Genomic DNA, 27,501 nt, shown 5'->3' with positions numbered 1-27,501 from the left:
AAAGAGTAGTACGAATAGCACATTGAATCTTTAATAAATGCATGATGGCATTTATTTTTCGCTGGGTATATTTTGGCACAATGCCGTTTATCATGCCAAAACTTTTTTTGTAAGAACCGAGTCAAACTAATAAACCTATTTCAGACGTTTGTTGCAAGACTTATTCGTTGCGTATGTATTCACGCCGGCCGGAACGTTCGCCCTTCGCAACTAGAATCATGGGATGTTAGCCTGGATTTCCGAGCTGGCTGGTTGTTGCAATGGTTCGCTGTCCAGGATGGGTTCAAGAAAAGATAATCTTGGTTGGGAGAAGGAAAATTCCAACGATTTATAAATGGTATACCAAACTTTGATGTATTTATGGTTACTGAATTTTTGAATAAGGAGGACAGCTTCAACGCTCCATAGAAATGCGAGACGTTAAGGCTAACAAGGGGAGACCGCGTACCTTGCTGCATCTTTTTCAATTAGGGCGTTAGTTAGGCTGTAATTAATTAATTTTCATGCGTTACTTTTTACAAGTTATATATATAAATCCAAAATATCCACAATTTCGTAATGGGTTGGTTGGGGTAGTGGTAGCGTGCACGATTCGATCTCACCCGAAGGACCGTGGTTCAAGACTACGCCATGGCATTATTTTTTGTTGTCTTCATTGTGATCATACGGCATCAAGTTTATCATTAATTATAATTGCAGCAATCATTGACATGAGACAATTTTTTTATCATCATTATGGCGTTTAGGTATTTTAGCAGTGTCATTACAAACTCCGAGATACGATGACTACAAGGGTTGGTGTGCGCTAAAATGTTAATTTTTTCTTTGCTTATACTGACCAACTTCCACATTAAAAATGAAAACCACTCTTGCAAGAGCACATACCATTAAAGGCCTCCGGCAAGCAACAATATGCGTACAGGCATAATTAATAAGAACACAAAGCGAATATAAAATGCCATATATCTCGAACACTTGTAATTCACATTACTCCAAAGGGAGTTTACTTACTCAGTACATACCTCAGTACCTTGTACTCAGTACCTACCAGTTTACCTCAGTAGCAGTGCTAAAAGAACCATTCTGAAATATAATTTCAACTAACAAATAGGATGAAATAAAAGTTGATAACCCTGGACCGGGCGCGCTGGCGTATAAAATACGTCAATCTTTGAAAACCAAGGATTTCGACATTGTACGTACATTCTGGGCTATAATGGTCTCGTGTATTCTTACAATGTACTTTGACTGCCTATATTGCGAGTTTTCAAAGTTCGAGGTATTGTAGCTAATTTTTTATATCAGCAAGATGAACCCGTCACCAGTGGAGTACAAATTACGCCGCGCGACCTGCCGTGTACCTTTATATCTGTATCACCTATAAATGTACTAATTTCAACAAATAAAGATTAACTTTAACAAAAATCGTTTGTTATCATATATGCACATATCATGGGCAAAGTACGCATTTTGCCCGGTCATGTAAAAAAACAGTCGCGCCATAATTCTTTAACCAAACTACTTTCAGTTTATAAATTACGTAGGTCTACGCGGAAGATGCTATATTTTGACTCAACACACTTTCTGATGTGACTGAGGTACCTATTAAGTAAATTATTATAATATAAATATCAATTTGATCTTACAATACCTTCAAATGATCTTCAAAACAGAATATCATCGATAGGTAAGAGTCAGGAGCAGCCTTGAACCATTTATTCCGTATAGCTTGTGCTTAAGGCACGGGAATGAATATCTTCTCCAGGCTTTTGTTTCGACGTCGAGATGAAATTTGGAACAAAAATCATTTATAATTCTATTTTGAATTCATGTTTTCGGTACTAGACGACATTTTTAGGAAGCAAACTCCACCGATTCCCGGTAACTCTCGCCGCGCTAAAGAAGGCGACGGAATATAGCGATACTTCACTGGTGACTACTGCCTTGTGACGTCACATCTCAATCAAGATGGAGGCACTGTGTTTCAGCGCAACATGAAATTTTCCGACTTTCAAAACGTTTTAAAGTGCATACCCCAGATGCAGAAAATAAAAGTGACTATACTAATGTTTCTTTTTTAGGCAAAACTTTCAAATTCAGCAATAAAAAAAAATTAGTGCACTTCCCTATTGTCAAGATAATGGCTTACCTAACTTTAAATGAGTAATAGTTACGTCACCAAATAATATAGAAAATGAGCGGTCGAGAAGGAGTAATTCCTCTCCTTAAGCGATAAGCTATGGATTAAAATTCAACTTCGGATTAAAATTCTAAAAACTACGGATTAAAATTTTTTTTCCTTATTCATATTCGCTCATCTAAGTTGCGTCAGGGAATCATCTTCGTTATGTGATTTTCCTATTACTATAGAAACTTGAGTGCGTTATGTGGTGTTTTTTATATTACTAAAGAAATTGATTTTCCTATTCCTAGAGAAATTTGAGTGCGTTATGTGATATTTTTTTGGCGTTTGTTTCAAGCATACTGCTTGATACTGAATTCTACTGATAATTTATTCCGTCCCATGCAATAATACTGGATAGTTTTCAAAATATCTGTTTGGCTAAAAGATTTCTATCTCATGTTCTGCGATAGCTCAATTCCTTTTTCGGCGGTGGTGGCTTTCCCATCTCGGTGTCGTATATGAGGAGAGTGGTGGTGGTACGGTATTTGAGGACGCCAGTGTGCTGATGCATGCGCCGCAAGAGTGGATGTTGTTTTTTTTCGTGAAATTTACTGCCGCGTTATCACTTTGGCCATTGTTCGACCCGACCTGAATATTTATGACTAGAGGTATGCACGGACGGGCTCTCCTCTCCGCACCGCCCGGCCCATCCTCCTCCCCTCTATGTGTTGTTGTTCCTGCTCATCTTTTTCCTTCCTCTCTGCCCTCAACTCTTCGTGACGCGCTCATTTTTTTATTATTATTATTATTATTTTCGGGCGCGGACAAAAACGCACCATTCGGGGCCGTGGCCACACAATGTGCTTGTCGCAACATCCTCCTCCTCGTCCCGTCGTAATCTGACGCTTTTTAAAAGTGAGCGCGCCAAGTCCCTTCCTCCCTTCCTTTTTCTCCCTCTTTTCCATCTCAATCAATCAGCCGCGATGTCTTCGTTGACCTTATTATCCCGGTTTGTTTGCTGGCTCACGCGTTCACTCGTGGTTCTCCGCTGTTTTTTTTAGAGTTTTCTCCAAATTTCTATTCATGTCATCCTTATCTTTTTCATGCATCTCCATGTTCGTGGAAGCCGTGGATTTTTTTATGGCCTCGTATTTTTTATCAAATCTACGAAAAATGTATTTGCATTGTTGCGGCGAAATATTTTTTATTGGATAATATATTGATAAATAAATTGGTAAATATATTGTGCATCAATTTTTAGTGATATCATGGTGAATCTGGTACATTTCGATTTAACAATTTTTATCTTCCTAATTCCGTTTTTCTCAAATGCATTTCTCATTTATTTTGAACTTTTTTTTCTGAAACTATGCATATTTGCTTTTCTATTTAGAAAAGTAAATGTTTGGGGTGGGGTTATTTTATTATTCTATCATCTGTAAGTCTTTCAGAGTTATCTGTATTCCGCGTTTTCGTATTCACAGAAAGGGCTCGATCGCGTTACTTCTTGAAAACCGAAGTTAAGAGAACGAAAATAAAGTTTTTTTCTAATATATTTACAGTTATATTATTTTTATCGTGTGGAGAGGTATTTACATATCTATTCGCAGGAGCATTTCCTAGAATTATGCTATGCAGTCTCTTCTGGTGTTGCAGTAGAGGAAATGTGACGCGTTGAGGGAAATGTGGAGTTATGCATAGGTTTGGAAGAGGAAATAAAGTCCATTACCCACTGTTGTGCGCTGAAACCTATGTTATCTGTTTTCCTGGTACCTCCATGAATGGTTGGTTTTGTAAGATGGGGAATGGATCATTTGAACAGAAGTCCTTTTGCATTAAATTGGAAAGCACGGTGTGTATAAATTGTTGCTTTGGCATTTATTTATTTTTCTTTTGTTGTTTTAATCTATTATTTTAATTTTCCATCCATTGAAATTCAGTATTTAGGAATGCAGATGAACCACAATTTTGATGAATTGTTCTTTCGGGATCAGATAATACAAACGAAATATTTTGGATCGCAGGGGATGTTTTCAGGGTGCATAAGTCATGACTCTCCCTTGGTCGTAGGTTCAAACGTCTTGGATGTTTGTGAAATTTTAGTGAAATATTTGTGTCATATGATCTTTTTTCACCTCTTCCCTGCGATATCTGCCGTACCATCTTACATATCTACATTAGCCAACAATTTCTTTAAATCTCGAGGAAGCTGAGTGTATGCATTAGGGTATTCCCTCAGCCTCACCCTCCTCTCCGCCCAGCGTTTTAGTGAAATAGTTTTTTTTTAACAATCACATGATCTTTTTTGTACTCCCTTCCCTGTGATATCTTATGCCTGCCGTGGCTTCCTACAAATTTACGCTAGCCCTATCGACTCCTTGAAAGCTTGAGGAAGTTGAGTGGAGACATTTGGTTATCCCCTCAACCTCACCATCCCCTCCCACCAATCGTCTTGTCATCCCCCTCAAAATCTCCCAGCCTGCTGTTTTCGTTTCCTTTTCCCTTTCACAGCTTCTTCCCGATTTCCGCTCTCATCTGTTTGGAATCATATTTTCGAGACTGCCGACCGTCTTCCTTTTCCTCAACCCCCTGCCCCTATTCCCTTCTGCCGTTTCCCCCCCCCCCCTCCCCCTCTTCCTAACCTCCCACAATTCCACCACTCCCTTGGCGTAATCCTCCGCGCGTGTTCCATTACATCGGATTTTGCGTCGGAAACTTGAAAGCGACTTCCATTCTACGCGAGAGTGGGTCTCGGTGTGTGTTGGGATGGGTCACTGGGGGAGTGTGGGAGGGGTTAAAGAAGTCTTTTGGTTCGAGAGTGGAAAGGGAACGTCTGGAAAGAAAGAGAGTGTCTCTGCTGGGGAGCACGGATGATCTGTAGCGTTTAGCTTGAAGAGAGTGGTGGGAATGGGTAGGGGGTTTTATAAAGAGGTGGACTTAGTTTTTCAGCGATATTTTTCTGAAAATGTAAATGATTGCAGGTCAGTTAATTCAGTTCTGTATTCGAAGCTTTTCTGTATGCGGAGTTGATTTTTATCATTTTCCTGTAGCATAACTCCGTACTAGATATGTCTGCGATCATATGTTGTTAAGTTATCTTTAACTTATTTAAAAGGGCCAGAGAGGCTTAAGTAACTATTACTGTAATCTGGTAGTCAAGTCTTTTAATTTTTTTTTAATACATCGTTTTCTCTTAAGAAGGTATATGTTCAATACCCATGGTCGAAGACCGTTTTATCCCTGCGCATATCCTTATTTTGGAATAATGTTGTCTTTTCTCTCTTTTTTTTGCAGCGTATTACTCTTGCTTGTGGATATATATTTTCTTTTACTCGTAGTTCTAAGAAGTTCGTGGGCGGGCTACATTTCACTATCGTAAGCGCTTGTTTTTAAACAATTTCCCTCGCATTTGTCTTTCGCTTTTTGGCTCTTTAGCCGACACTTGTAGCGCGCGCTGCCTTAAATTGAATTGTCGTTTATTGGATTGTATTAAATTTCTTTCACAAACTATAGCAAAATTGAGTGAAGCTTGATGCCTCGAGTAAGGACATTTAGTGAGTGGATACCTTAATTAAATTGAAAGCGTAATGGGAACATTGTGCCGAAAGGATGGGGTACTATCAAGGAGTTATAATATGTATTTAACCATGTTACGCATGATCCTTTGATGGATTTCAGCTTTGTTAATACTTGGAAAGTAGTCCGATGTGCATTAATTTTTTGGTTGTTTTTCTTTAAAGTCACTCAATTTTTTATCCGTCATCACTATTATAGTAAAGATTCTTATTTTAGAAATTAATTTATTTCGATTATGTTGAATATCAAAAAGAGAGGGTCAAATATTTTTCAATGATTGCTGACACGAAACGATGCCTCAACTGCCCTCAGTTCAAATCCGGAATTTGGCAGAGATTTTTGTGAGGATTATCGATGCTTACCTGTGTGCTGTGTGAAGAGATATCGTGAGTACAACTCTCTGTCTGTCGCATGGGATGTTCATCCTTGGTTTGAGGAGGCTGAGGCTAACGTTGGACGTCTCGCCAACGTTCTTTCATTCCTCTCTATGGCTTAGATAACCTTAGTTGCCGGTCTCCTCCTCTTCATGATATACTAGTTATGATTCTTTAATGTTGCCGGAAGAGGATGTTACGCTTGAGTGGGTAAACTTCCATTCTCCAGCAAATAATTTTCCGTCGTAGATAGCCTACAAGTTCTCCTTATGATTGCGTCGTTTTACTCATGTAAAGAGAGGAGAATGGTATTTTTATGAGAATATCCGTGGACTAGTCATTGGGAAATGTGTGCAAAGTTAACCAACCGCTATAGAGAATGAACTTTTCGCTCTTGGGAGGCTTAGAACTTTAGCAAATAGTGATGAAAATAGGAAGTAATATATTGGTACCTTGACGTTCATAGTTAGCCGACCGACATAGTTTAGCATTACATTGCAGGCTTATCTATCGCCCTCGTTTTAAAATAATACGGAATTTTTGGAATCTGCCGCTAGGGCGGCGCTCACGAGCGTGAAATGCGTAACGATGTGGACAAGGGAAGATTTACACGGTGCGGATTGACACACCTCGCCTGGTAAGTAAAATAGCCAGGATGCTGTGTGTGTGCGAGGGAGAGGGAGGAAGATGGACGAAACCGCAGCGGCATCAATTAGTCATCGCAGATGAGAGTTCTCGCGGACTTCTCCTCGCGTCCGGTAAAATGCTCCGGCGTGCGGACTCGCGTGATGGCGCACTTTGTAAGGAAGGCGGGAGGAAGTTTTGCTGCCCGTGGAAGGGAGCTTTTGGAAGGAGAGAAAAAAAAGATAGTCCCGAGCCTCAGTGCGTTAGCGGTTCCTCCCTGCTCTCCCGCCGGTAGACCCGAGGCCTCCTCTTCCGCCCAGGGCGGCACCTACCTTGCCCGCCTCCGCTTCACGTGGCGACGTGCCGCCAAATAATTCAGCGCTATTATCTCGATATATGCGACCCTTCTACTCTACCAGAGCGCTTCACATCTCGTGGGCTTTTGGCATTCACTTCCACTTCGCCGTTTTCCGTCTACCCCCTCTCTCTTCGTGCTTCATCCCCCTATATTCCAGAACGCTAGTCAAACAATATTTACGCCATAGTGCATGCAGAACAGTGTATAGGCTATACTATCTGCAAGTTTCGCCGATTTTGTCTCGATGTCAGTCTTTCGAGAATTAATATTATTGTCATGAGCTATTTTTCTGATTTTTTCTGATGCATTTCTCATGCTTTTTGCTGTGCAGTTCTATTTTCGTTCGAGGTAACGATTTCTTCCTATTGTGAAATTTCTATGGCGAACATTTTTTATTCATGTCTTTGTTTAACGTAAATGGTTATCTATCATAACTCTCATTTTTCTCTCTTCCAAAAGCAATGGAAATTGAGTTGGTGTTATTAAATTCATTAATATCAGAATAAATATGAAATATTGTATATATTAGTTTCTTAAAATATGGCGACGACTAATAATATATATTGTTTTTTGACCACTATCTAATTTATTATGAAGTTAGTGATAGAGTCTACTTTCTAGCTAATTATAATGCGTTGGTAAAAGTTGTGTTGATAAAATAGGCTTGGCGTTGGTGGAAAATTAAGTACATATTTCATTATTAGTACTATTATCATATACATTGAGGAATCAACTCAAACTGTATTTTTATCCGAGACTTTTGCTGTCATAATGTCTTTGCTTACAATGATGATTGTTAAACCGATCGTTAACTGATAGTAGAATAAGTGGGATAATACAATGTGAATTGTGCAAAAGTTTAATCTGGTATTCTTCGGACATTTTGGATTAATAAATTTACTTTTCGCCGAAAGAAAACGTGATTTAAACTTTTTTTTACTGTTAATCAAATTTATGTATTCGTTACATTTATCAACATCATCAATAGTCATCAATCCTAAGGTTTGTTTGATTCAGCCCTTCACTCAATGCTCCTATCGGCTAGTCTTTTAATGCTTATAACAATTTTCTGCTTAACAACCATCATCACCTGCTATTCATATTTCATCCGATCTCTGCCTTTTCATCCCTTCCACATATCCTTCAACGATAATCATCATTATTCCATCGGTTCTCATTGAGTGGACGGTTATAATAATACACTTAAAATAATAAACTTCTTAGCCAGCGGTATCCTACGTGTGTCATAACATGTGTAATCTTCCTGGCTTTCGGCGTTCATCTCCCTCCCCCATCCCATTCCCGTGTTCTTCCCCTTTCCCCTCCCTTATACTCCCTCCTCTTTTGCCCCTCGATCTCTCCCCACTCACTCTTCCGTCCCGGTATTCACTCGAGCTGTCTTGTTACGTTCATGAGTATGCATGCATTCTTGTGTGTGCTGTATGCGTGGCGATGGTGCGGCCGACGGCGGCGTTGCTTTTCGTCCAATGGGTTACTACCCTCTTTCCCCCCTCCCGCCTCTCTCACGCGACGTATAGAGTCATAACACTTAGTGCTGAAATGTTAAATCCCCTAACGCCGGCTTCCAAACACTCGCGTCCACCGCTGCTGCGCGGGGAATTCCCCAATTCCGTTCCCTCTTTTGGCAAATTTTCCATCGGTCGGCTCCTTAAAAAGAAATACCTTTATTTCGTCGTGGGGGAAAAAAGTCCTCAGGTCATCCCTATCTTGATCGCGCATTCTTTTTCGATGACTATGCTTTTATGCCCACCGCAGTGCTGATAACTTGGCTACTAGAGAAAGTCGTGACTAAAAATTATGCAGCTGATATAACACGTGCTAGTCGAGAAAAAAATGTTCGGCAACACCAATTTTTCATTTCCTGGTTTAATACACCAAACTGAGGTAATCTCGCATATTAATGGTAAAGACACTAATTAATCTTATGCTTTTTATGTCTCGGTAACCTGTTCTCGTTCCATTCCTCCCATCGTCGTTATTTACGTGGTCGGGTGAGAAGTACTTGTTTGACGATTTAATGAATAAGAGTGATGATAACGGCTATCATTTGATATCGAGTATTTCTTATTAAAGTTGGAAATTGTATTATTTTATAAGTATTGTATTTAGTTATAAAAATATGAATGATAATCCGCGTGAAAGTCAGATATTCCGTATAAGACGCGGGAGGAGAAGTAGTTGATCATTTATAATATTGAACTGCTTTTCTGATTGCTCGATATATTCGAAAACTTAAACTTTGAATCGAGGTGGTATATTTACTTATGTGTTAGATTTTTATGAGGAAATCGTACTAATGTGGAAATTTTCCCGAGCATGTGAAGCTTAGAGATAGTCCTCATGGCTGTTCAATATACTTTATCGCTGCAGTGTGGAAACCATGTAATGAAAAGTTGAATCAAATAACGAATTTATAATGGGCGCGCCGAGTTGTGGCTAGCCATGATTAGTACCCTTTTCCGGTATTCATGGTAAATATTAATTTACATGTCAATGGGAAATGGGTTGTTAGGCTGATTAACTTATTTTTCCGCACCTGAACGAGGCAACGACCGCATCACCATAGTAAATTATGCCATACAAATGCAGTTATCTCTGTGCTTGCTAGCTTGGATTCGTCGACCGAGCTGTGGTTAGCCGGTGGTCAAGCTCTTGCATCAGAAATTGCAGCCACTTGTCGCAGAGCAATGAAATACGGCAGATTTCCATAGAGGGAGAGACAGGGAGAGCAACATGACGTGGCGGGATTGCTGTGTGCGTTAGGATGTGCCTCCCTTGGGAAAGGCTGTGCATTATCCGTCGAACTTGCTTAAGTAATACTAGGATGTCGTTGCGTGGTGACGGATCGGAGAAATACATCGGTGGCATTCTCATGCGATTTTTTTGTGATTCTTCTGCTCCGAAAATACATGTGTTTATCATGATATTACCATGATGATATCCCTTCGTAATATCATGAATTGAAATTGATGAAGGTGTGGAATACAGTCGTGTTTTTATTGAATAAGGCATGCTTTCTTCAGAAACCTCGGAGTACTTAAAAAATCTAGGGATTTTATTCAAGGAAGAATCGAAAAATGTATGTGCAGATCGATGAGATCTCCATTCCCATGGTATACCCTGAGCAGTATGGCTCAGGTTATGGCCTATATGGCTTCTTTGTAACGGACTGCATATTTTTATTCCTAATTCCTCATCACTTAACCGTTCATCCGTCAGTTGTTTATAAACAATGAACCCCTGCATGTCCGTCGTAATGTGCTGTTGGAGAAGATCTCCACGCACATGGTATACACTGAACAGTAAATAGTCTTTTTTGTAAAGAACAGCATATTGTTCTTCCGGATTCCTCTTCACTTAACAGTGCCTCCGTCGACCGTCAGTTGTATAAGAAACAATAAACCCGGCATGTCCGTCGTACAGTAGTTTATTTCGGAGAAAAGTGAAAGGTAAGGATTGTCATTGGTTATCGTTTTAAGTGTGCAACATTATTCTCCTGGTGAGCATTATATTCTTGCCCTGGGTGTTACGGGCGCATTAATTCAAATGCGGTGATATCATCGCTTGTTTCAGTTGGGAATCTAGCTGTGCGCGGAGGGGAAGGGGGAGATGGCCTCATACAACGACCATCTTACGCCCTCTGCGGTCATAGCCGCTCCGAAATCCGTCGACTCGGCCGCTTTTACGTGTGTCCCCGCGTTTCCTCTCGTTCCCAGCCTTTTCCTCCTCCGACTACTTCCCGCATCTCCCCATGTCCATTCCTCTCCGAGCCGACCCCGCGGCGGTTAGCTGCCGCACTGTTATTTCCAAGTCACGCTTCGTCACCCTCCGGGGAACACGTTTCGAGACCGAAGAGAGGCAGATAGTGAGAGAGAGAGAGAAAACCTATCTCTCTCCCACACACTTGCGCACGAAAGGATTGCATTCCCGGAGGAATTATTCAATCCCGGTGGGTGAGACGGAATGAGTTCGTTTCTCATATTTTGTTTTATCGTTGATTGTTGTAGTGTTTAAAAAAAATAAAGGGCCCCGCATTTTTTTCCGTTTTTCGATCTGTCGCCTACTTCTAGAGCCTATCGCAGCGAAAATCGATGGTCTTCACAATTTCGCTGATGCTTTGATGATGTCACCAAGTCCTGCCGAGCGAGTTACCGCGTCTAGGCTACTCATCTGCCTTGCGAATTGCCCTCGCATGATTGTTTTTTTGACACGGTTGTGAGAGAATATTCCTTCAATTAGTTGTTCTATTTGAATAAGTTAACGAAGTTAGACGCCATCAACTCATAAAAGTTGGGCGGCAAATTTTACGTTTTTCTTTATTTTAAAAATATTAGGGAATGATTGTAAGGGGATGAATTTTTCTCGTCGCAACTTTTCATTCCCTTCTATATATACCGAACTCTTTTTATTAATTGCGGTTTTCATTGTAAGTGAAGAACCCCATTGTTAAATCCCGGATTTTCGGGATCTTCTTGAACCAGGGTCACTTATGCGGCACGTAAGAAAAATATCTATTTGTTTGAAAAATATCTTTTGCTTAAATGTATTGTTTGAATCTTTAATTGACAATAATATACCAATAAATTGTTTGGTTAACAAAAATGTACAAAAATTTGAAGAAGTTGCTCGCAGGTATGAAAGGATAACAAAACTACTTTTTTAGAATAAAAATAAAGAAGTAACTTTGAAGTATGGTGCCTTGGATGTGTTAAGGTTTGGTAGTTTTAAAACAGAATCAGGGATGAAACTTTATGCCTGTTAACTTAATAACCAGAATGCGAGATTGGAAATTACTCTTTGCCCAGTAAGAAAAATTAAAATATTTCCCTACAGGATGAAAATATTTATTTTGTGTTTTGTCGTTTTTTCTCAGTTAATAATATTTACATTTTAATTTACCTTTAACATAAAAAATATACTAAAGCCATTTGCTCATAGTTGCGAAATTGAAACGTGAATCTAATAATCCTCAATCAGTACCAGTGTCTTGGGAATAAGTTTTTACCTGTATGCCGGGATACGGGATTACGACTTCTGTGGAGTGAAGTATACCCCTCACACCTCCGTTCACAATTCACTCCACTCGTATCTCTTTCCCTGTATATGTCTCCTCTTCCCTGTTTATCTCTGTCTCTTGAATTCCTTATCCCAATAACGTCAACCATCCGAGTCCCGTCCACCAGCCATGGAACCCTCATCTCCGCTGTTCCCCGCTTCACTACCTCGCTTGCGTTCACTAAGCCTTTAGCAAAACTCATTTCCCTCTCCCGTCCGTTCCGTAGTGGGTACCTCAAACTCTCGCGGCATCATACGAGATGCATTGAGTGTTTGCTGAAGGAAGTTTCACCGCGAGTACGCAAATCAATTCAAATAGTGAATCCTGAATTCGGTTATTTTTCTATCTATCGTGAAATTCTACTTTCAATAATAACGTACCTTCATTGTTAAAATGCCGGATAAAAAAAACAGAAATACCAAGTTAAAAAAAATGTACAATACTCAGGAATTTTGTTTTTATGTATCCTTGACGAGCCTGAAAACAGGCTAATGTTTCATTTACTCGTAACTGAGGCTCCTAGAGTGGTGATACTACTTGAAAATACAGTTTCTTCATAATCTTTATGAAAATTTCTCAATTGTTATCAATCTTAATTTAGATGGGATAAAGATATCCTTATGGACACTTTTCCGTGGAAATAGCATTCACATTCGGTTCAGATGGAATGATTTCCTTCTTAATCATCCCTTTTTTCACGATCAACATCGTGTTGTTACGAGTTAAATTTGTGCAAATCATATCGCGAAATAGAACGATATTGGTTCCATTGTCAGTTATATCCTACGTTTTCCAAGTATTATAATTGAACCAAGCGCGAAAAAAAGTTGCCTCGGTTGTAATTGGTACTTTCTTATCTGTGCGTGAGCGGAAAGTTGGATGATGGGCCGGTACAGGGTTTTGGGGGGATGGGAGAGGAGTAAGTCAACCACGTGCGTAACCCATTATGGCGGATCGATTCTGTTAGCTCAAGGTTTAAAACGTAAGTCAACAGGCCTCCGGGGACCGTTTGGGTGGAGGAGGGAGGGATGGGGGATTAAAACCTGCGACGGATGAATTATTGGGAGAGTTTATTGACTAATCTATCTGTTGAAGGGGAGCGGAGGGGGGGATGGAAGGGGTCAGGATTTGGCTCAAAGAGGGTGAGGGGAATAAGTGAAGTAAGTAGCGAGCGAGAGAGAGAGAGATTCTGAATAACCTTCCCTCTGTGTGAATGTATGTATTTGAGAGACCAAGGGGTGAGGAGTAGTGCGGGTTGGAAATGAAATCTGGGATTAATGCAACGCCGTGATGGCTGACTGTCTCTCTCTTGCTCTGTGTGTGTGTGGAAACCCAAGGGCGTATATGTATGTTTGGATTATTGGCGGATCGCGCGATCCGTGAATTTAGGATGACGTGATACACGTCTCTCCCCAACCTCGGGCCACTTTTGTCGAACGATTTTCGATTTCGGGGCTCTCTCTTGAGTTAGATTAAACACATTAACCTCCTCTCCCTCTCTCCCCCCCTCTCTCCTCACCCTCCCCAATGTCGATGGATTGATCGTTTCTTCTATTTTTGGGCCGTTTTGTGCCGATCGCTTTTGGTTTTGACCTTAGTCGCCCAGGTTTTATTCCCGGTTTTGGGATACCTACTGCGTGGGTATAATCTATTCGAATGTGCTGCGGATCGGATTTTCGTTCCTAGCGCAACTCCCCTCGCTTCCGCAGGTGGAGTGTGTTTGCTCACTGTCCCGTCGTCCCCAGGATGGATTTATTTATGAAAATGAAGTAGCGTTCGTGCATTGGGCGTCAAATTGCAGTCCATGATAGTCTACTTAGTTTGGATATTCCGTTCCTCTGCGCTAACGCTAATTGGATTCCACGGAAGCATCGAGCTTGTTTTCTATTTGATTTAGTATCGAATTCATTCAAGGTAGCAGCTCATGTGAGTCGTAAAAGGATTTCACCGCGATATAGTCCATTGTTTTGTCAATACTTTTTTGGACGTAATATGTTCATTTATATATATTTATGACTAAAATCTGCGTGCGTTTAAAATATTTTACGAGTACTTTGAGCTGGGCTTAAAATATCCTCAGAATTCAACATTACGGTACAGTTTATCTCAGTATTTCTTTTAAAGCTTTTGGATTACCTGTGCTTGGCAGTTCTAGTCATCTTGAGACGAAGAGAAAAAACCGAGCTCAATTCATGCGTGTATCTGTTGTATTACAACTTCCCCGGGGAGATTCTGCTTCGTTTCACCCCCTATGATCGAAATAAATGCATTTTAGCCAGAAATTCGGGACCGTCGCGATCTTATTCGACCGTCGTCGATGATGCGGTGTTCATGGTCAGGCGGATGATGATTAGGGTCACTTTTTCTCCCCCAGATTTTATTATTATTATTATTATTTTCTTTCCATTCTGCTGGACGCATTTCTTGCTCGCACGGTCACGTAGCGCGATGCCCGCCAAGTATATTTTGGCCCCCCTGCCAATTGGATCGAGGGGAGAGGAGTAGGCGAGGAAAATGACGGACGAAATCTGCAGTGAAGTCTCGGGCGGAATAATCAAAAAACACACAAGGGAGATGAAAAGAGGGGCCTTTTTTTTTTTAAAAAAAAAGAAGGGAAGGGTTTTGGGGGGGGGGGGGGTGCGGGGATTTCAGGGGGGTCTCCGGTCAGAAGGGCGAGCGGTCTTTGGTGGCCATTTATTTCCTCCCTCAACACTGCCACTTCGTTAAACCCCGTCCCATTACCCTTCGCTCCCACTCTTTCCATCTCTCTCTCTCTCTCTGGACTCTACACCCCCGCATTGTGAAGACCACCTCCTCTGCTATCCTACGCCACACCACAATCAATGCGACATGCCCCCCTATCCCCCAACCGACCCCCTCCCCCCCCCCCAGAAATGACCCCAACTCCGTCCAACCACTCTATTCTCTCTCCCTGTGTGCTTCGCCTTCGCCCCCCGCAATGCACCCTTTCCTGCCGCCACCCTTTCTGCTGCTGCGGCTATTCGATGCAGATAAGGTGCTGCTACCGCCGCCCTGTGTGTCCCCTCCCCCGCCCGCTAAAGACAAGGTGGACGATGGCGACATGTGGGTGGAATGTGGAGGAAGCGCCTCTTAAGGGGGTCGCCCGGGAATCGGTGTGTAATGGCCTCTGGGATGGAGGCCACCGAGGGGTGAGGGAAGAAGTTCGTACGTATAGGCCCACTGAGATGGAGGGGACACAGTCCAGGGAGGATCGTAATGGGGAAGGGCAGGGTTTTAAGCCAATGCGTCACAAGTAACCGCTCCGAAAGCCATTATAGAGGCCCCAAAATTGTGAAGAAATTTTATAGAAATTAATATTTGAACGGTTTTTCGTGATCTGACTGCGTAAAACTGCAAAAATTCTCTTCCCTAACTTTTTGGCGTGCTATAAATAATTTGGGATGCATGTTTTAGTTTAGCAAGCGAACCCCACGCGGAAAAAACCTAATGCATGCCTATCTACAAATCGCCGTTGTATAAAACAGAAATAAGTTTCTCTCAAACAAAGAATGAGTCATTTACGAATTTATTACGAGCATTTTTACGCTGCTTATTAGTTATAAGTAGCGCGCTTATTTTTGGAAAAAAATCATGGTAATTACAAAGCCTGAACAATAAAGAAGACATTGTACTTTTACCTGCTACCACATTAATATCGGTGTCTTGAACTTTTCGTCTCATGTTCTTATGATTTGGAAATTAACCAGTTGCCCTTTGAATGAGTAAAACAAATTAATTAAAAAAGGATTTCCTTAAGAATAAATGATGAACAAGGACTGAAAAGACGAGGTAATTATTCACTTGAAAGCTACTTATTTACAAAGGTAATTTTTATCAGAGATGGGAAATAAAACCAAGGAAAGAATGTTGACTAAATTTTTCATAAATGTTTTTATAATCCACGAATTTGTCATGGATCAAATATCTATTTTGGCTGTGGGAAGAGACCCTAACCCATCCCTTGGCATTTTCCAGTGTGTATGAATATTTCGAAAAGCCACACAAACAATTTTTTTAGCTGGGGTATTTCAACAATTTCAGTATCTATGATGTTCGTGTGGAAAAAGGACCTGCCCTTAGCATGAGTATGTGGGCGGGGGTGGGTACCGAAAGAGAATACTGCGTATGAATGTGAGGCGCCGTGGTCCCATTAGCCTCACGGTGACCCATTCGACCGTCACTTCTTGTTCGAAGGCAGCGGAGGAGGAGGAGGAGGATGTATTTTTTCCGCTCCGTATCCATTTTGATGATTTCAATCGCTCGCGTACGCATTCGAGCACACGTACTTGTGGATTCCTCCCCTATTCCTAGATGGTATCGCTTTTTGCGAGTGGACCACCAGCGGAGGCGAGTGCGTCAACCGAGTTCGTGACCTCGGTCCCGGCCTTAGATATTGCTCCTCGTTTTTGCGTGGGGCTCTGCATGCGAACGCGTGACCATTTTAACTCGCTCGATTCCACGGGGTCGAATCTGCGCCACCCGCGGATCTTTGAGCGTAGAAATTTGCCTTCTGGATGTGTCCCGTGGCCGACCTAATAGCCGAGAGCGTATTGAAAATCTCCTCTCATGCAATTTAACCGTGCAAACAAACACGAAATGAAATATGGAAACTTAATTTATGAGACTGTCTCTCTGTGAGGTGGTCAGGTAAATTCGTTGTTCGAGCTGAGGAAGAACAAGGTTGGCGAGTTCCGGAAGAGGAAATTTATTGCATGTGATATTTCCCTCAGTTAATCTGTTGTATGTGTAGCATATATATTTTTGCGAAAGATAAAATATTCATATGGCATTCATCAATAATATGTCAATGTTTTTTTTTCAATTGTCAGCATTATAAAATTTCACTAATTGTAAGTGCAATCGGAATCCATTATTTCTGTAAATTATTGGAGCAATGTATCTCTCGTGGCTGTAAATTATCTTTCTTGTTCGCCTAAGTATTAATAAGTAATGTCGCCTCTTCATTACTGTCAGCGATGTAAGAATGCTGTTTAAACCTAGTTAGCGAGATACTCGCAAAAGGGGTAGTAACCATAGTCTTGAACAATTTTTTATTCTCAAAGCGTGGCTTTATGATTTATTTTACGTAGGCAATCAAATATTTGACCCCTAAGAAGCATTGTAAGATGGAGCCAATAAGTTAGCAGCAGAGACCCTTTCCCTTCCGATTCCCTCACTTTAAAAAGCACGTCGCGATGCTCAAGGTTTTTGATTTTCGGGCGCAGGCAAGGGTCGAACCTGCGCCCGTTTCCATCCACCGCCCTTCCGTTCTAAGTGGCTCACTCGAGTCGATCCGCTCGAAATGAGCGATACGGGCGAAATTTGACGAGAAAGAGTTGAGCATCAAGGCAGGGAACGTGTGGGGAAACAAGAAGACGGGAACGGGGCCCACCTAACCTTGCCAACGGACACCATCCCACCCACCCACCTTCAAAAGGGGATGAGACCAGTTAGTTGGAAAATTTCTCTCCGTCGGGAGAGGGAATCGAGTGTCCGGCCCTGCTCCGTCCACCCCTGGCAGGTCATGGGCAGGAGGTGGTTCGAACACCCACATCCCCCTCTCTCTGGGGATACGACGGTCATCAGCGGAGTTTCAGATTGTCGCAATGTCCACGGGAATTGGGCGGGAACGTCTGGTGCAAATGGAGCACGGGTTGGAGGCGTGATCCATTCGCATCAGGGGTGGAGAGAGAAGTCTCCTCGTACACGATACATCCTCGTTACGCCCTCGTTCACGATAAATTACCTTGACTTAAATTAGCGTAACTGTGGATTGTATAGCTCAAAAAGAGCGTCGTTTGCTAAAGAACGACTTTAACCCTTTGAGTGCCAACAGATTTTCTAGGTACAATGCCAAAAGTCCGAGGCATTTTTGCTGATTTTGCATTAGGTTAGGGAAAAAATTAGGTCTCAAAAACAAGTAAAGGTATATGTTCAAAAACTTTAGGAAATCTTTATTATACGTGGTTTTACCTTATTATTATATTATTTGACGATTTTTTGGTAATATGAGTTAATTTTTATAATTTGAGGAAGTAGTAAATGTTGAAATAAAATAAATATTGACAATTTTATGATTAGTTAATTATCAGCATCTAAGGGTTACATTGCATGAGGAGTGCGATAGCTCTACTGGCATTTTTTGCGAGAGATTGGAGGAGCGCGATAGCGCTCCCCGGGACTACAAGGGTTAAGTGGCTTACTTTGACTCAAGGTAATGAAATCTCAAATTTAACTTGAAATTAAGCAGAATCAATAAAGTTAGTTTTATCAGTTGTCTATTGACAGGATTAATAACTTAATTTAATCAAATAGTTATATTAAAAATTGTGATAAAATGTTTGCCACGATTATTGCGCGGTTTTGGTAGTAATTAAGCCAGTGTGCCATTCATGGGTATGGTTCCTTATGAGTTATGCTACGCCAAGTTAAGTTGTAGTAAACGGGGCTATGGAGGGAGTAATGGGGGAGCAGAAGATTGCGGGGAGCATGGGAGAGGTGCCGAAAGGGTGCCTGGGCGGCCGACGGTGTATCGGCCGTTCGGGAAGGAAGGAGGCTCGTGAGGTGAAGTATAATGGGAGAGGAGAAGTCCATAGGAGATGGTATTGGTGTGGAGGCTGTGAGGGACGGGTCGGAGGCTTCTGGAGGATGGTCGGGGGCTTTGCCGCGCCCACACGGGGTGGGGGTGCAGGGCGCGGCTGCGGAGGACACAATCATCAGAGGGCATTCAGTGGAGACTTAAGGGGACCGCACCCGACCCTTCCCCATCGGAAGCCTTTTGTCTGTGCTCCGCCATTCCTTGCCCTGCTCCTCGCACACACACCCACCGCATTCGTGGGTGCTTCCACGCTCCGTCCCCGTCTCCGTTCTCTCTCAGTCCCTTTTGCTCCTCCTCCACCCGCCTCCCTCTTTGCCCTCCCTTCGGTTCGCCCTAATCCACGGAAGGCGGGCGTCATCCTCCATTCTGCGTATGCTGCCCACTGGCTCCCCGTTTCGCGGCTCGTGCCTTTCACCTTTCTCCCCCCACTCCACCCTTCGCTCTCCGGTGTGGGTGAAGGGTTGATCCACCGACGGTAATTTCACCCGTCTCACATAATTATACATACCGTTCTAAATAAGTAAATGGATGAAATTTGTATAATAGAATTTATCAAGTTCAAAATGTAACTATCAACATCATGTAATTAACATCTGATCAAAAAATATTAATTTAACACTGGTAAATTTCATGAAATACATGGCGGATGAAATTCATCAATTATTCGTCAAGTGTTTTTATGTTAAAGCGCACAGTTGATGGTTAAATTTCATCAATTATTCTTATGAGTTATAGTCTTCGGATAACGGAAACGAAGATAATAGGGTTTATAGATATAATGAAAGGAAATGATAAGGGAAGTTGAGTTTAAGAATGGGAGACTGTCAATGTTATTCGAAAAATGCTCTATAAAAATTTACCTTTACCAGTAGAATAACTAATGACGTATAAAGTTTATCTCAGCGAATAAAAAATTCTGTAGCTCTTTGAATCATCTCGTATGATTCACCGTCGTTAATTATTGTTAACTGATGGCTATGTCATGCGCCTTTTCATTAGCCATATTAGATGTTGGGAGGATATACCCAATTTATTTTTCGCTCCGAGTATTCAGCACGTACAAGTACTTAGGTTTTGGATTTAGATTTGAATGGAATACAGAGGAAATGAAATTGAAATGATAATTCGCCTTATTTTAACAAGACCTCGTATGTGCGCCGATTAGTTTAAATCATGTGCTGAAAGATCAAATTCTTAAAATGGAAAATAAATAATCATTCCTCGTCAATATCTGCGTTGCGAGCGCATAAATGTGTCTTATAAATTTGCGAGGGCTTAGGTCGGTAGTAAATATCTACATCTACGTACCACCCCGCAAGCTGCCTTAATCAGAGTGTGGCAGAGGGTGTTGGGACACCAGCCATTTACGAATGAAAAGAAAATGCTCTAACAAAAATACGCCTACCATTTATTGAAGTCCTTTAATGTTCGGGAAAAAACGAATACCTAATGCTATCCCTTCGGCAAAATGTCCTCTTTAATTTATCGTTTCTGCCGGACTCGGAAATGTAGTGGGGTTCTAATACGATGCTTTCTGTTTCACTCCTATGGATTTTAGACATCTAAATCTTAAGATAGCCCATCGAGACTCCGTGACTACTAGCTAAGCTTCGATTGCTCGAGTGATTCTGAACAGACGCAGCTCTGCTGCTCCCTATCCCCGCGCGCGTTGGTTGGTTTGTAGTATGCAAATGTGTTGATGACCCCTACTCTTCATTCCGTCTACTTTGCATCCGCAACCCCCAGGGGGTGCACACGCACCATCTCTTCCCTTGTCTACACTCACGTAGGTGAACCGAGCATCCTTCCTTCCTCTAGTTCTCGTCCCGGTGCCGCCCCTTTCTTCCCCCAGTCTCCCTTCCGTTTATCCACGTTCCTCGTCGATACCCCGTGCTGCGTTGTACACCCTCTTGCTACTCGTTGTGTTACCTTTATATTGACTTTTTAATATCTGGTTATACGATACGTTAACCCGTACTAAATTATGTCTAAATGAATGAAACATTATGGTAGTACGGGACGCCGCGCATACTTACGAAAGCATGAATTAAATTAGAGCTGTTTTTTCTGTTGTAGCATTCGTGCAATTTAGGTGTTACACGGTGCATTTGGGCGTTATTTCTCGCCTCCATTCATTTATGCATCAACTCGTCCATGATGATGTGTCGTGTAACCAGTCCGTTACATGATGGCTGCCTAAGTCCGGGTTCTCCAGCCGCGTTTGTCGTTTTTGATTGATCAATCAAAAAAGACAAACGACTCGGGAGAACCCGGCATTTGGCAGTCATCGTGAACATCGCCGCGGAGACCCACGCACTAATTGCAGTCCTTAACATCTCTATCTGTGCACCTTACTGCTTCTACGCCAGTCCCCTCTCCTGCCGTATTCTAATTCAAAATGTAATTGCTTGTATTCATCAACAAATCAATTAGGTAAATATAGATTTCGCGAACATATGGCAGGTGATAGGCGTGTCATTCTGGAAATATTCGTGGCAGGAGTATATAAAGAAATTTTAACTTGGCTGTTTTCAAATTCGTTTTCATTATTTTCAACCATGGTTTAAAGTCAGAGTATCGTTTGAATATCTAACTTTGTATTTACTATCTGTATGAAAAGTAGTTGGAAACAACGGAACCTTATGAGGAAATAGAAAACTTTACATTTCTCCCTGAAGAGGGCACATCACTTCCGCTTGATAAGCCTTTTTTCCGTGAGGTATTGCTCCTTTTAAACTAATGAAATTATTTTGAAGTTTTCAGGGTGTTCAACGTAGACCTTTGTCGACACCTGGCCTTATTTCCAAAATAAAAATCAAATACTCGAGAAAAAAAAATACTTTGGAAAAATATTCGCAATTCAGATAGGGCAAATGTTGACTGGAACTGATCTTACATTCGTCACGATAATATCAAGTAATTAATGTATGTTGGAAAGGATTAATGCATACAAAAAAGACCTGCCGAGCGGGAGTGTAGCATCTTTTGACGAAGCTTCGTCAAGTTTGTCGGTAAGGTTTATGATGTACGTGAATGCTTTCGCACGATGTCGACGCATTATTTATTGCGTGCCAAATACATCCAAACCGGTATTGAAACCGAATACGTGACAATCTCGGTGTCTTGGTCGCACTCCAACCAGAGTCACTTTTCCGTGATCTCGAACCGTGAAGGGCAAAAGTTTTCGGTTTCCTCAGCTTTCTCTGCAACACAACACCTCGCTTATGTCTGTCATTGAAGTGTTCGTCTCGCTCCCTTAATCAGTTGCTAAGGTTTCAACTTAGCGCGGCGGCCTACCTACTCAGTGCACTCTTTTTCTTGTCACCTTGCGTCAGGAGGTGGGGCTTATGTAAATGTCCAGATATTCGCTTCTTTTGTTTTGTTTATTTTGTTTGTTTTGGGACCCTGCGGTGATATTTCAATTCTGAGCGGTGTGAACTCATTTAATGTCTTTGACTCTGAGTATTAGAGTAATATGAAAAGTCGCCTCCCTCATTTCCACCTTATTTATTTACTAACTCAAGGTTTTCAGGGGTTTATTTCGCGCTGCCGTATAATGATTTCACATTTATCCCGATCTTTGCTTATTATTTCCTCCAATAACTTCCTGTAGCTGTCGTAGTAGTTAGCATTCCTGATGCGTGAACCGGGTTTTGGCTTTAAATAGGGAACCAAATTATCTTATCCTTCTTTACATTTCTCTGCAATGTTTGTAACTAAGACTTAAAATTTCTTTCATAAAAAATAAGTGAAAGGATATCAGTTTTCAGTGTAGAATTCTTGTCAGATTCAGTATCATCGTCCTTGTCTAAGAGTATACATTTGTACTGAAAAATAAATGATTTATTTGGTTTTCCTGTGTGATTAACGTTTCTATTTGCTGTAAGTTCTCGCGTTGCGTTGTGTTGTCTTTTGAGCACGCGAGGCGGGCTTGGCCGTGGAATCTCAGTTAGATGGCATTCGAGAGAAACCTCATGTTTCGGTGATGTTTGTCGTCCTCATATACTAGCCACACCTTTTAGCGATGGAGTTGTTACTTCTTTATGCACATCTCGAGAAATGAAAGATGGGTCTCGGTGCTCATATGAAGCACCTTCATTTTTCAGTCTCAGACGATGCACCATCTCATATTAGTTTTTTACCCGTTTGTCTTCTTTACTCAAATCTGAAGAAGTCTCTCTGATATATACATACCCTTTCTTGTATATGTTATCGGAAGCTAGATATTCATGTTATGAAATTGAAGCAGTATCACAAATGTTGTTATCCTTTTCTCGTTTTCTCGATTTCCAGTCCGGTTTGTTTTCCGTAGTTTTTGAAAGTGCACGCCGAAATTCAGTGTGCATTTCGTGGGTACGTATACATTTGTGGGAACTGTAAAGCATATTATCAATTGTGTCACGTTCGTCTTCATTGAACGTTTATGAGTTGGTGTAAGTTAATAGATTTTCAACGTTTTCAATATGCCATCAAATGCATTTTCTCCTAATCTTTTTCGCTCAAAGGTTCTTCTTATGCGTTATAATTAACTGAACGTTGGTTGTAAAAGGTTATCCTTCACCTTCAAAGTACCATTTTCGATCTCGACTTTTTAAATCACTTGATTTCCTCGAAGCCATATATTTTACGGCAACTTTTTGACTCACGTTATGTGAAAATAGTCTTCGTTCATTTTTTTTAAAGTCTCTGAAATAAACTTGCCTCGTTTAAAAAAAAATTGCATCGTAAAATGAGTTACGATATTCGGATATTTCCATAGTAACCATCTATTTTAGGGAATTTTAGGCGTCGCTGAGCGATGCTCCGATTATCGTCGTTTGGTGTCTCTCTCTTTCTGGAAATTTCGCTTCTCTGAGGAATGAATACGGAAATGTGTGCCCTGGGCCATTTTTCAGCGAAGCAAAAACTCAATGTCCTTTTTTTTATTTATGACCCCGCGTTCAAAGGGAAGAAGATGCAAGGTCGCGTTCGTCTGAAGACGGTGTTCCTCCGTGGCCGCAGTGATTTTCTCTGCCTTAGTGCAAGTCGTTTGATCGGAGATAACTAGTACCTTTTATGTGCCCTGGCTCTCGCACAAAAAAATGGCACCAACGCCTCCCCAGAGGGAATTCTTTGGATTTATGCTTCCGCAATTTCCCCTGCCCCATCTTCACGCTTCGCTCGAGCACTTAATCCGGCTCTTAATATTTTTCTCATCGCGCGTGTGTGGTGGCATATAATTGTTTAAGAATAAATATCCAAAAACTCATGCGTGAGCGTTTCGAAACTTTTATCGGGTACTAAAAATTTTTATGATGAATTGACCGTAATCAACTCTTCGACAAACGCATCGAAACATTTGGTCCCCCGAAACTTGTTTATTGGCGTTTATTTTTTTCCGATGGCGTCGTAAAAATTGTGGAGTTTGCCACCATTTAATTTCATCATATTCGTAGGAGAAAAAAGTCGGAATGAGATGAGAGCGAATCGTGGTAGTCATTTTTGGGCGTGAAAAGTTTTTACCCCCTTCTTGCGGTTATCGTTTTCAGACGTCATAAAAGTTCGTTCGTGAAAGAGCCGAAATGGATGACACCCGAGTTTTGAGGAGCTGGTTAGTGTGAAAATCATCCGTTAGTCGTTTCCTTCGGACCCGTCGTTTTTTCACTTTTAATGACCGTTTCGCGTCTTTATGCACGGGATCTCTCAAAGCAAAGAAGAGCGATGCATTCAGTACGTTGAAATTGAGTATGTATCAAATTTTTACGGAGCGTCAGTTGATAGTCTTTTTTTTTTCTTGTCAACAGTGTTGCCGTGGGTGGGAAATAGTCGTCATCTCATTTCATTGCTAATCCCATTCCGTATCCATCGCTTTACTCCACATTGGCATCTGAATGGCTTTATGGCCGGACTCCTAGCGTTTTCCGCGGGCTAAACTTAATATACGTGACGATTAGGCGGCTCACGTACGCCTTTCGTCCATTGTCAGTGGGATTTCGGCAATTTCAGAGTTGATGCGGGGTCTTAACCACTTCCATGCCACTGCGGCGAGCGACGGATAGTCCTCCTTGATACATATTTTTGCCCTCCGGATAAGTATATGAATTGACACTGGCTGTTGTCTGGTCTTCAAAATAGTCCCATCCACCTTTTGTGGGCCTCCTCGTGGTTCTTGTCGGAAAAGTTTTAAGCGGTGACTCTTTTATTTAGTCTTTAACCCATTTACAAGGCTAGCATAGTTTCGTCTCCTTTTATTTTACGGTCCTTGATAAATGTTCAGGATTTTTTATTGTTTTCGTTTTCCCTTCTAGTTTGTCGGTGAAGTTCCGTGATTTGCTTATCGAAGAAAGGGTCATTTTGCATTTTAAACTATGCTAGGGCTAATTGGTAGAATAAGTATTAGAATTGCTTTGGGATTTTAAGAGTGTTTTGTGAAATAGTTTTAGTAATGCAGTCTCATGAATATGTCCTCATAATATTAACTGCTATTGTAACAAAGAAAATTCTGCTGTGGATTCTGTCACTGGCGTTCACTATAAAGGACACCGTTACTGGAGAGAGTCTAAATGAGAAATAAAGTACAATGGGACAAATTTACTCGGACGGATGGGATATTCTCTATCAACCTTTTGAGTTACAAATGAGTTAACAAAATTATAGCCATGTTCCACTCTGGCTTTCTTTTGCTTAACGAGTGAAATGAATAAACATTTACGACTGCTTTACGGAATTTCAATCGTGAAATCATCGCATTTACTAGCGTCTTTGACTTGGGTATTAATGGCAATTCCGTATTCAGTGACTTTCGTGTCCAATCTTGTGAGTAACTTATTTCGGCTGCGAAATGACCGCATTAGTTATAGTTAAATCCGAGTACAATCTATTCCACTCTTATGTCGCGGCCATTTTGGTATAACTAGACGAACCGTCTTACCTTGAAGTGAGAAATAAATTCTATGGAACAAATGAACATTTTAAGGGAAAAACGAATTTTATGACTCCATTTTGACCACTAGAGCTTTAACAAGAGTTTTACAAAACAACGTCAACATTAATGTATGTATTTATATGGCAACCTTCTGTGAATGATTTTGCATCATGCAGCACCCGTATCTACACACACCATTATTTTTTTGCTGCGGTAATTGCTTTCCAATTGGGATATAAATTTTCATTGGTTTCGGAAATGTTTAGCGTCATTATTATTACGCGATTTTCCATTTTGTCCCTTAAAAATGGAAAATCATCATTCACTCCGTGTTAACCCGAGAAAAAAAAACTATGATATTACTATTGAATGCCATTTCGGTCCTCGAGAGAACTGCCAAATAGCATCTATACACCTCCACGAGTCAAAACTGGGGAGGCTATAATGGAAGTGTCTGGAACGCACCGCTTTTTTAGGCCACTGGTTGCCAAGCCACTCAACGCCACTAACCGAACACCTTGCCCTCTCCCGTTGTTCTATAATAACTTAAATACACAATTTTTTTGGCGCCCGGCAGGTGTCTAGCAATTGGTGGCTGGATATCAGCTGCTGTATTTTTGATAAGTCTCTGCTCAGCTGCCTGTGCGCGCGTAGTTTTCTTAATTTCTGTATTTCCTGATCCCTATTGTTAAAGTGTTCCCTTAACTAGCTCCTAAATTTGGTCTATCTCGATCTAGTTCGCACCTCTATTGTAAGTTAATTCTGTTGTGCATCTACTTTTGACACTATCACTATGAGATTTTTGTCCTTTCCATTGTGGCGTTTTTTGTCGTTCTTAATCCTGCCTTTTAACTAGATGAAATTTTCTAGTATAATTTTTTTCCAGATAATTTAAATATGTTATTATTACACTATGAGATTTTTGTCCTTTCCATTGTGGCGTTTTTTGTCGTTCTTAATCCTGCCTTTTAACTAGATGAAATTTTCTAGTATAATTTTTTTCCAGATAATTTAAATATGTTCACTGTCTAGTTTAAAGTAATTATTAAAGATATTATTGTCTAGAGACGAAATCGTGGGTTAAAACTATGTTAGCGGTTCATTTTGGTTAGTGGAAATTTTGTAATTAGAACGTGAATACTTAACTGATAATTATAATTAATGGTGGTCGTATGATCAGAGTTGGCCAAAATTCTTTGAATAGCATATTTTGCTAAGCCATTTGTTAATTTAGTTATGTTTCGGAACCCAGCGAAGTCCACTCGTAAGTTTTGTTTGAATTGTTTGGCCTCTCTAGTCATCCAGCACACCTATTATTTTCCTAATTGCGCATCGTAAGAAAAGATACTTTTTGTCAACTGGCGTGCGATGACAAGAGTGTAATAACGCGAGGCATTTATGTGCTCCGAGAGTAAAAATGTATTAATCAAGCGTGTGTTTTATTGAGGCCGTATTGCAGTGTGTTTAAGCTCATGATTTGCTTTGCTATTTCGCTGTCTTGTATTCCGCGAGGAGAAAGAAAAATGCGAGCTCAAATCTCTCCATCCACCGTGTCTTTCCCCCACATTTCATCTCGGAAACTTGCATTTGTACATCTCACTCTAGTGGTTGCAATCAGCCTTGCTCGTAACTTAACCTTCTCATTCACGAAACATTTCCCCGACTGTCACTTACCTGTCAACGCCCATTTCTCATAAGCCCGTAATTCTTTTCCCCGCGGAATACTAAAGCGTGTCGCGTGCTTCGATGCAACGTTTACACTCCCCTCCCTCCAATAGTGCTTTTGTTTCCTCGGCCTTCGCTCCCCTTTTGCGAATATCTCCTCCCTCCACACTTTCTCTTCC

General features: G+C 41.1%; 1 long non-coding RNA gene across 1 annotated transcript in view; it reads left to right on the top strand.

The window, feature by feature from the left end:
* Positions 1–27,501, top strand: part of LOC124167619 — a 78,699-nt gene that overhangs the window by 34,308 nt on the left and 16,890 nt on the right. The window lies entirely within an intron of this gene.

Source organism: Ischnura elegans, chromosome 1 (assembly GCF_921293095.1).
Source record: "Ischnura elegans chromosome 1, ioIscEleg1.1, whole genome shotgun sequence".
NCBI classification, from domain to species: Eukaryota; Metazoa; Arthropoda; class Insecta; order Odonata; family Coenagrionidae; genus Ischnura; species Ischnura elegans.
The sequence above is the reverse complement of the archived record's forward strand: the minus strand, read 5'-3'. Positions and strand labels throughout refer to the sequence as shown.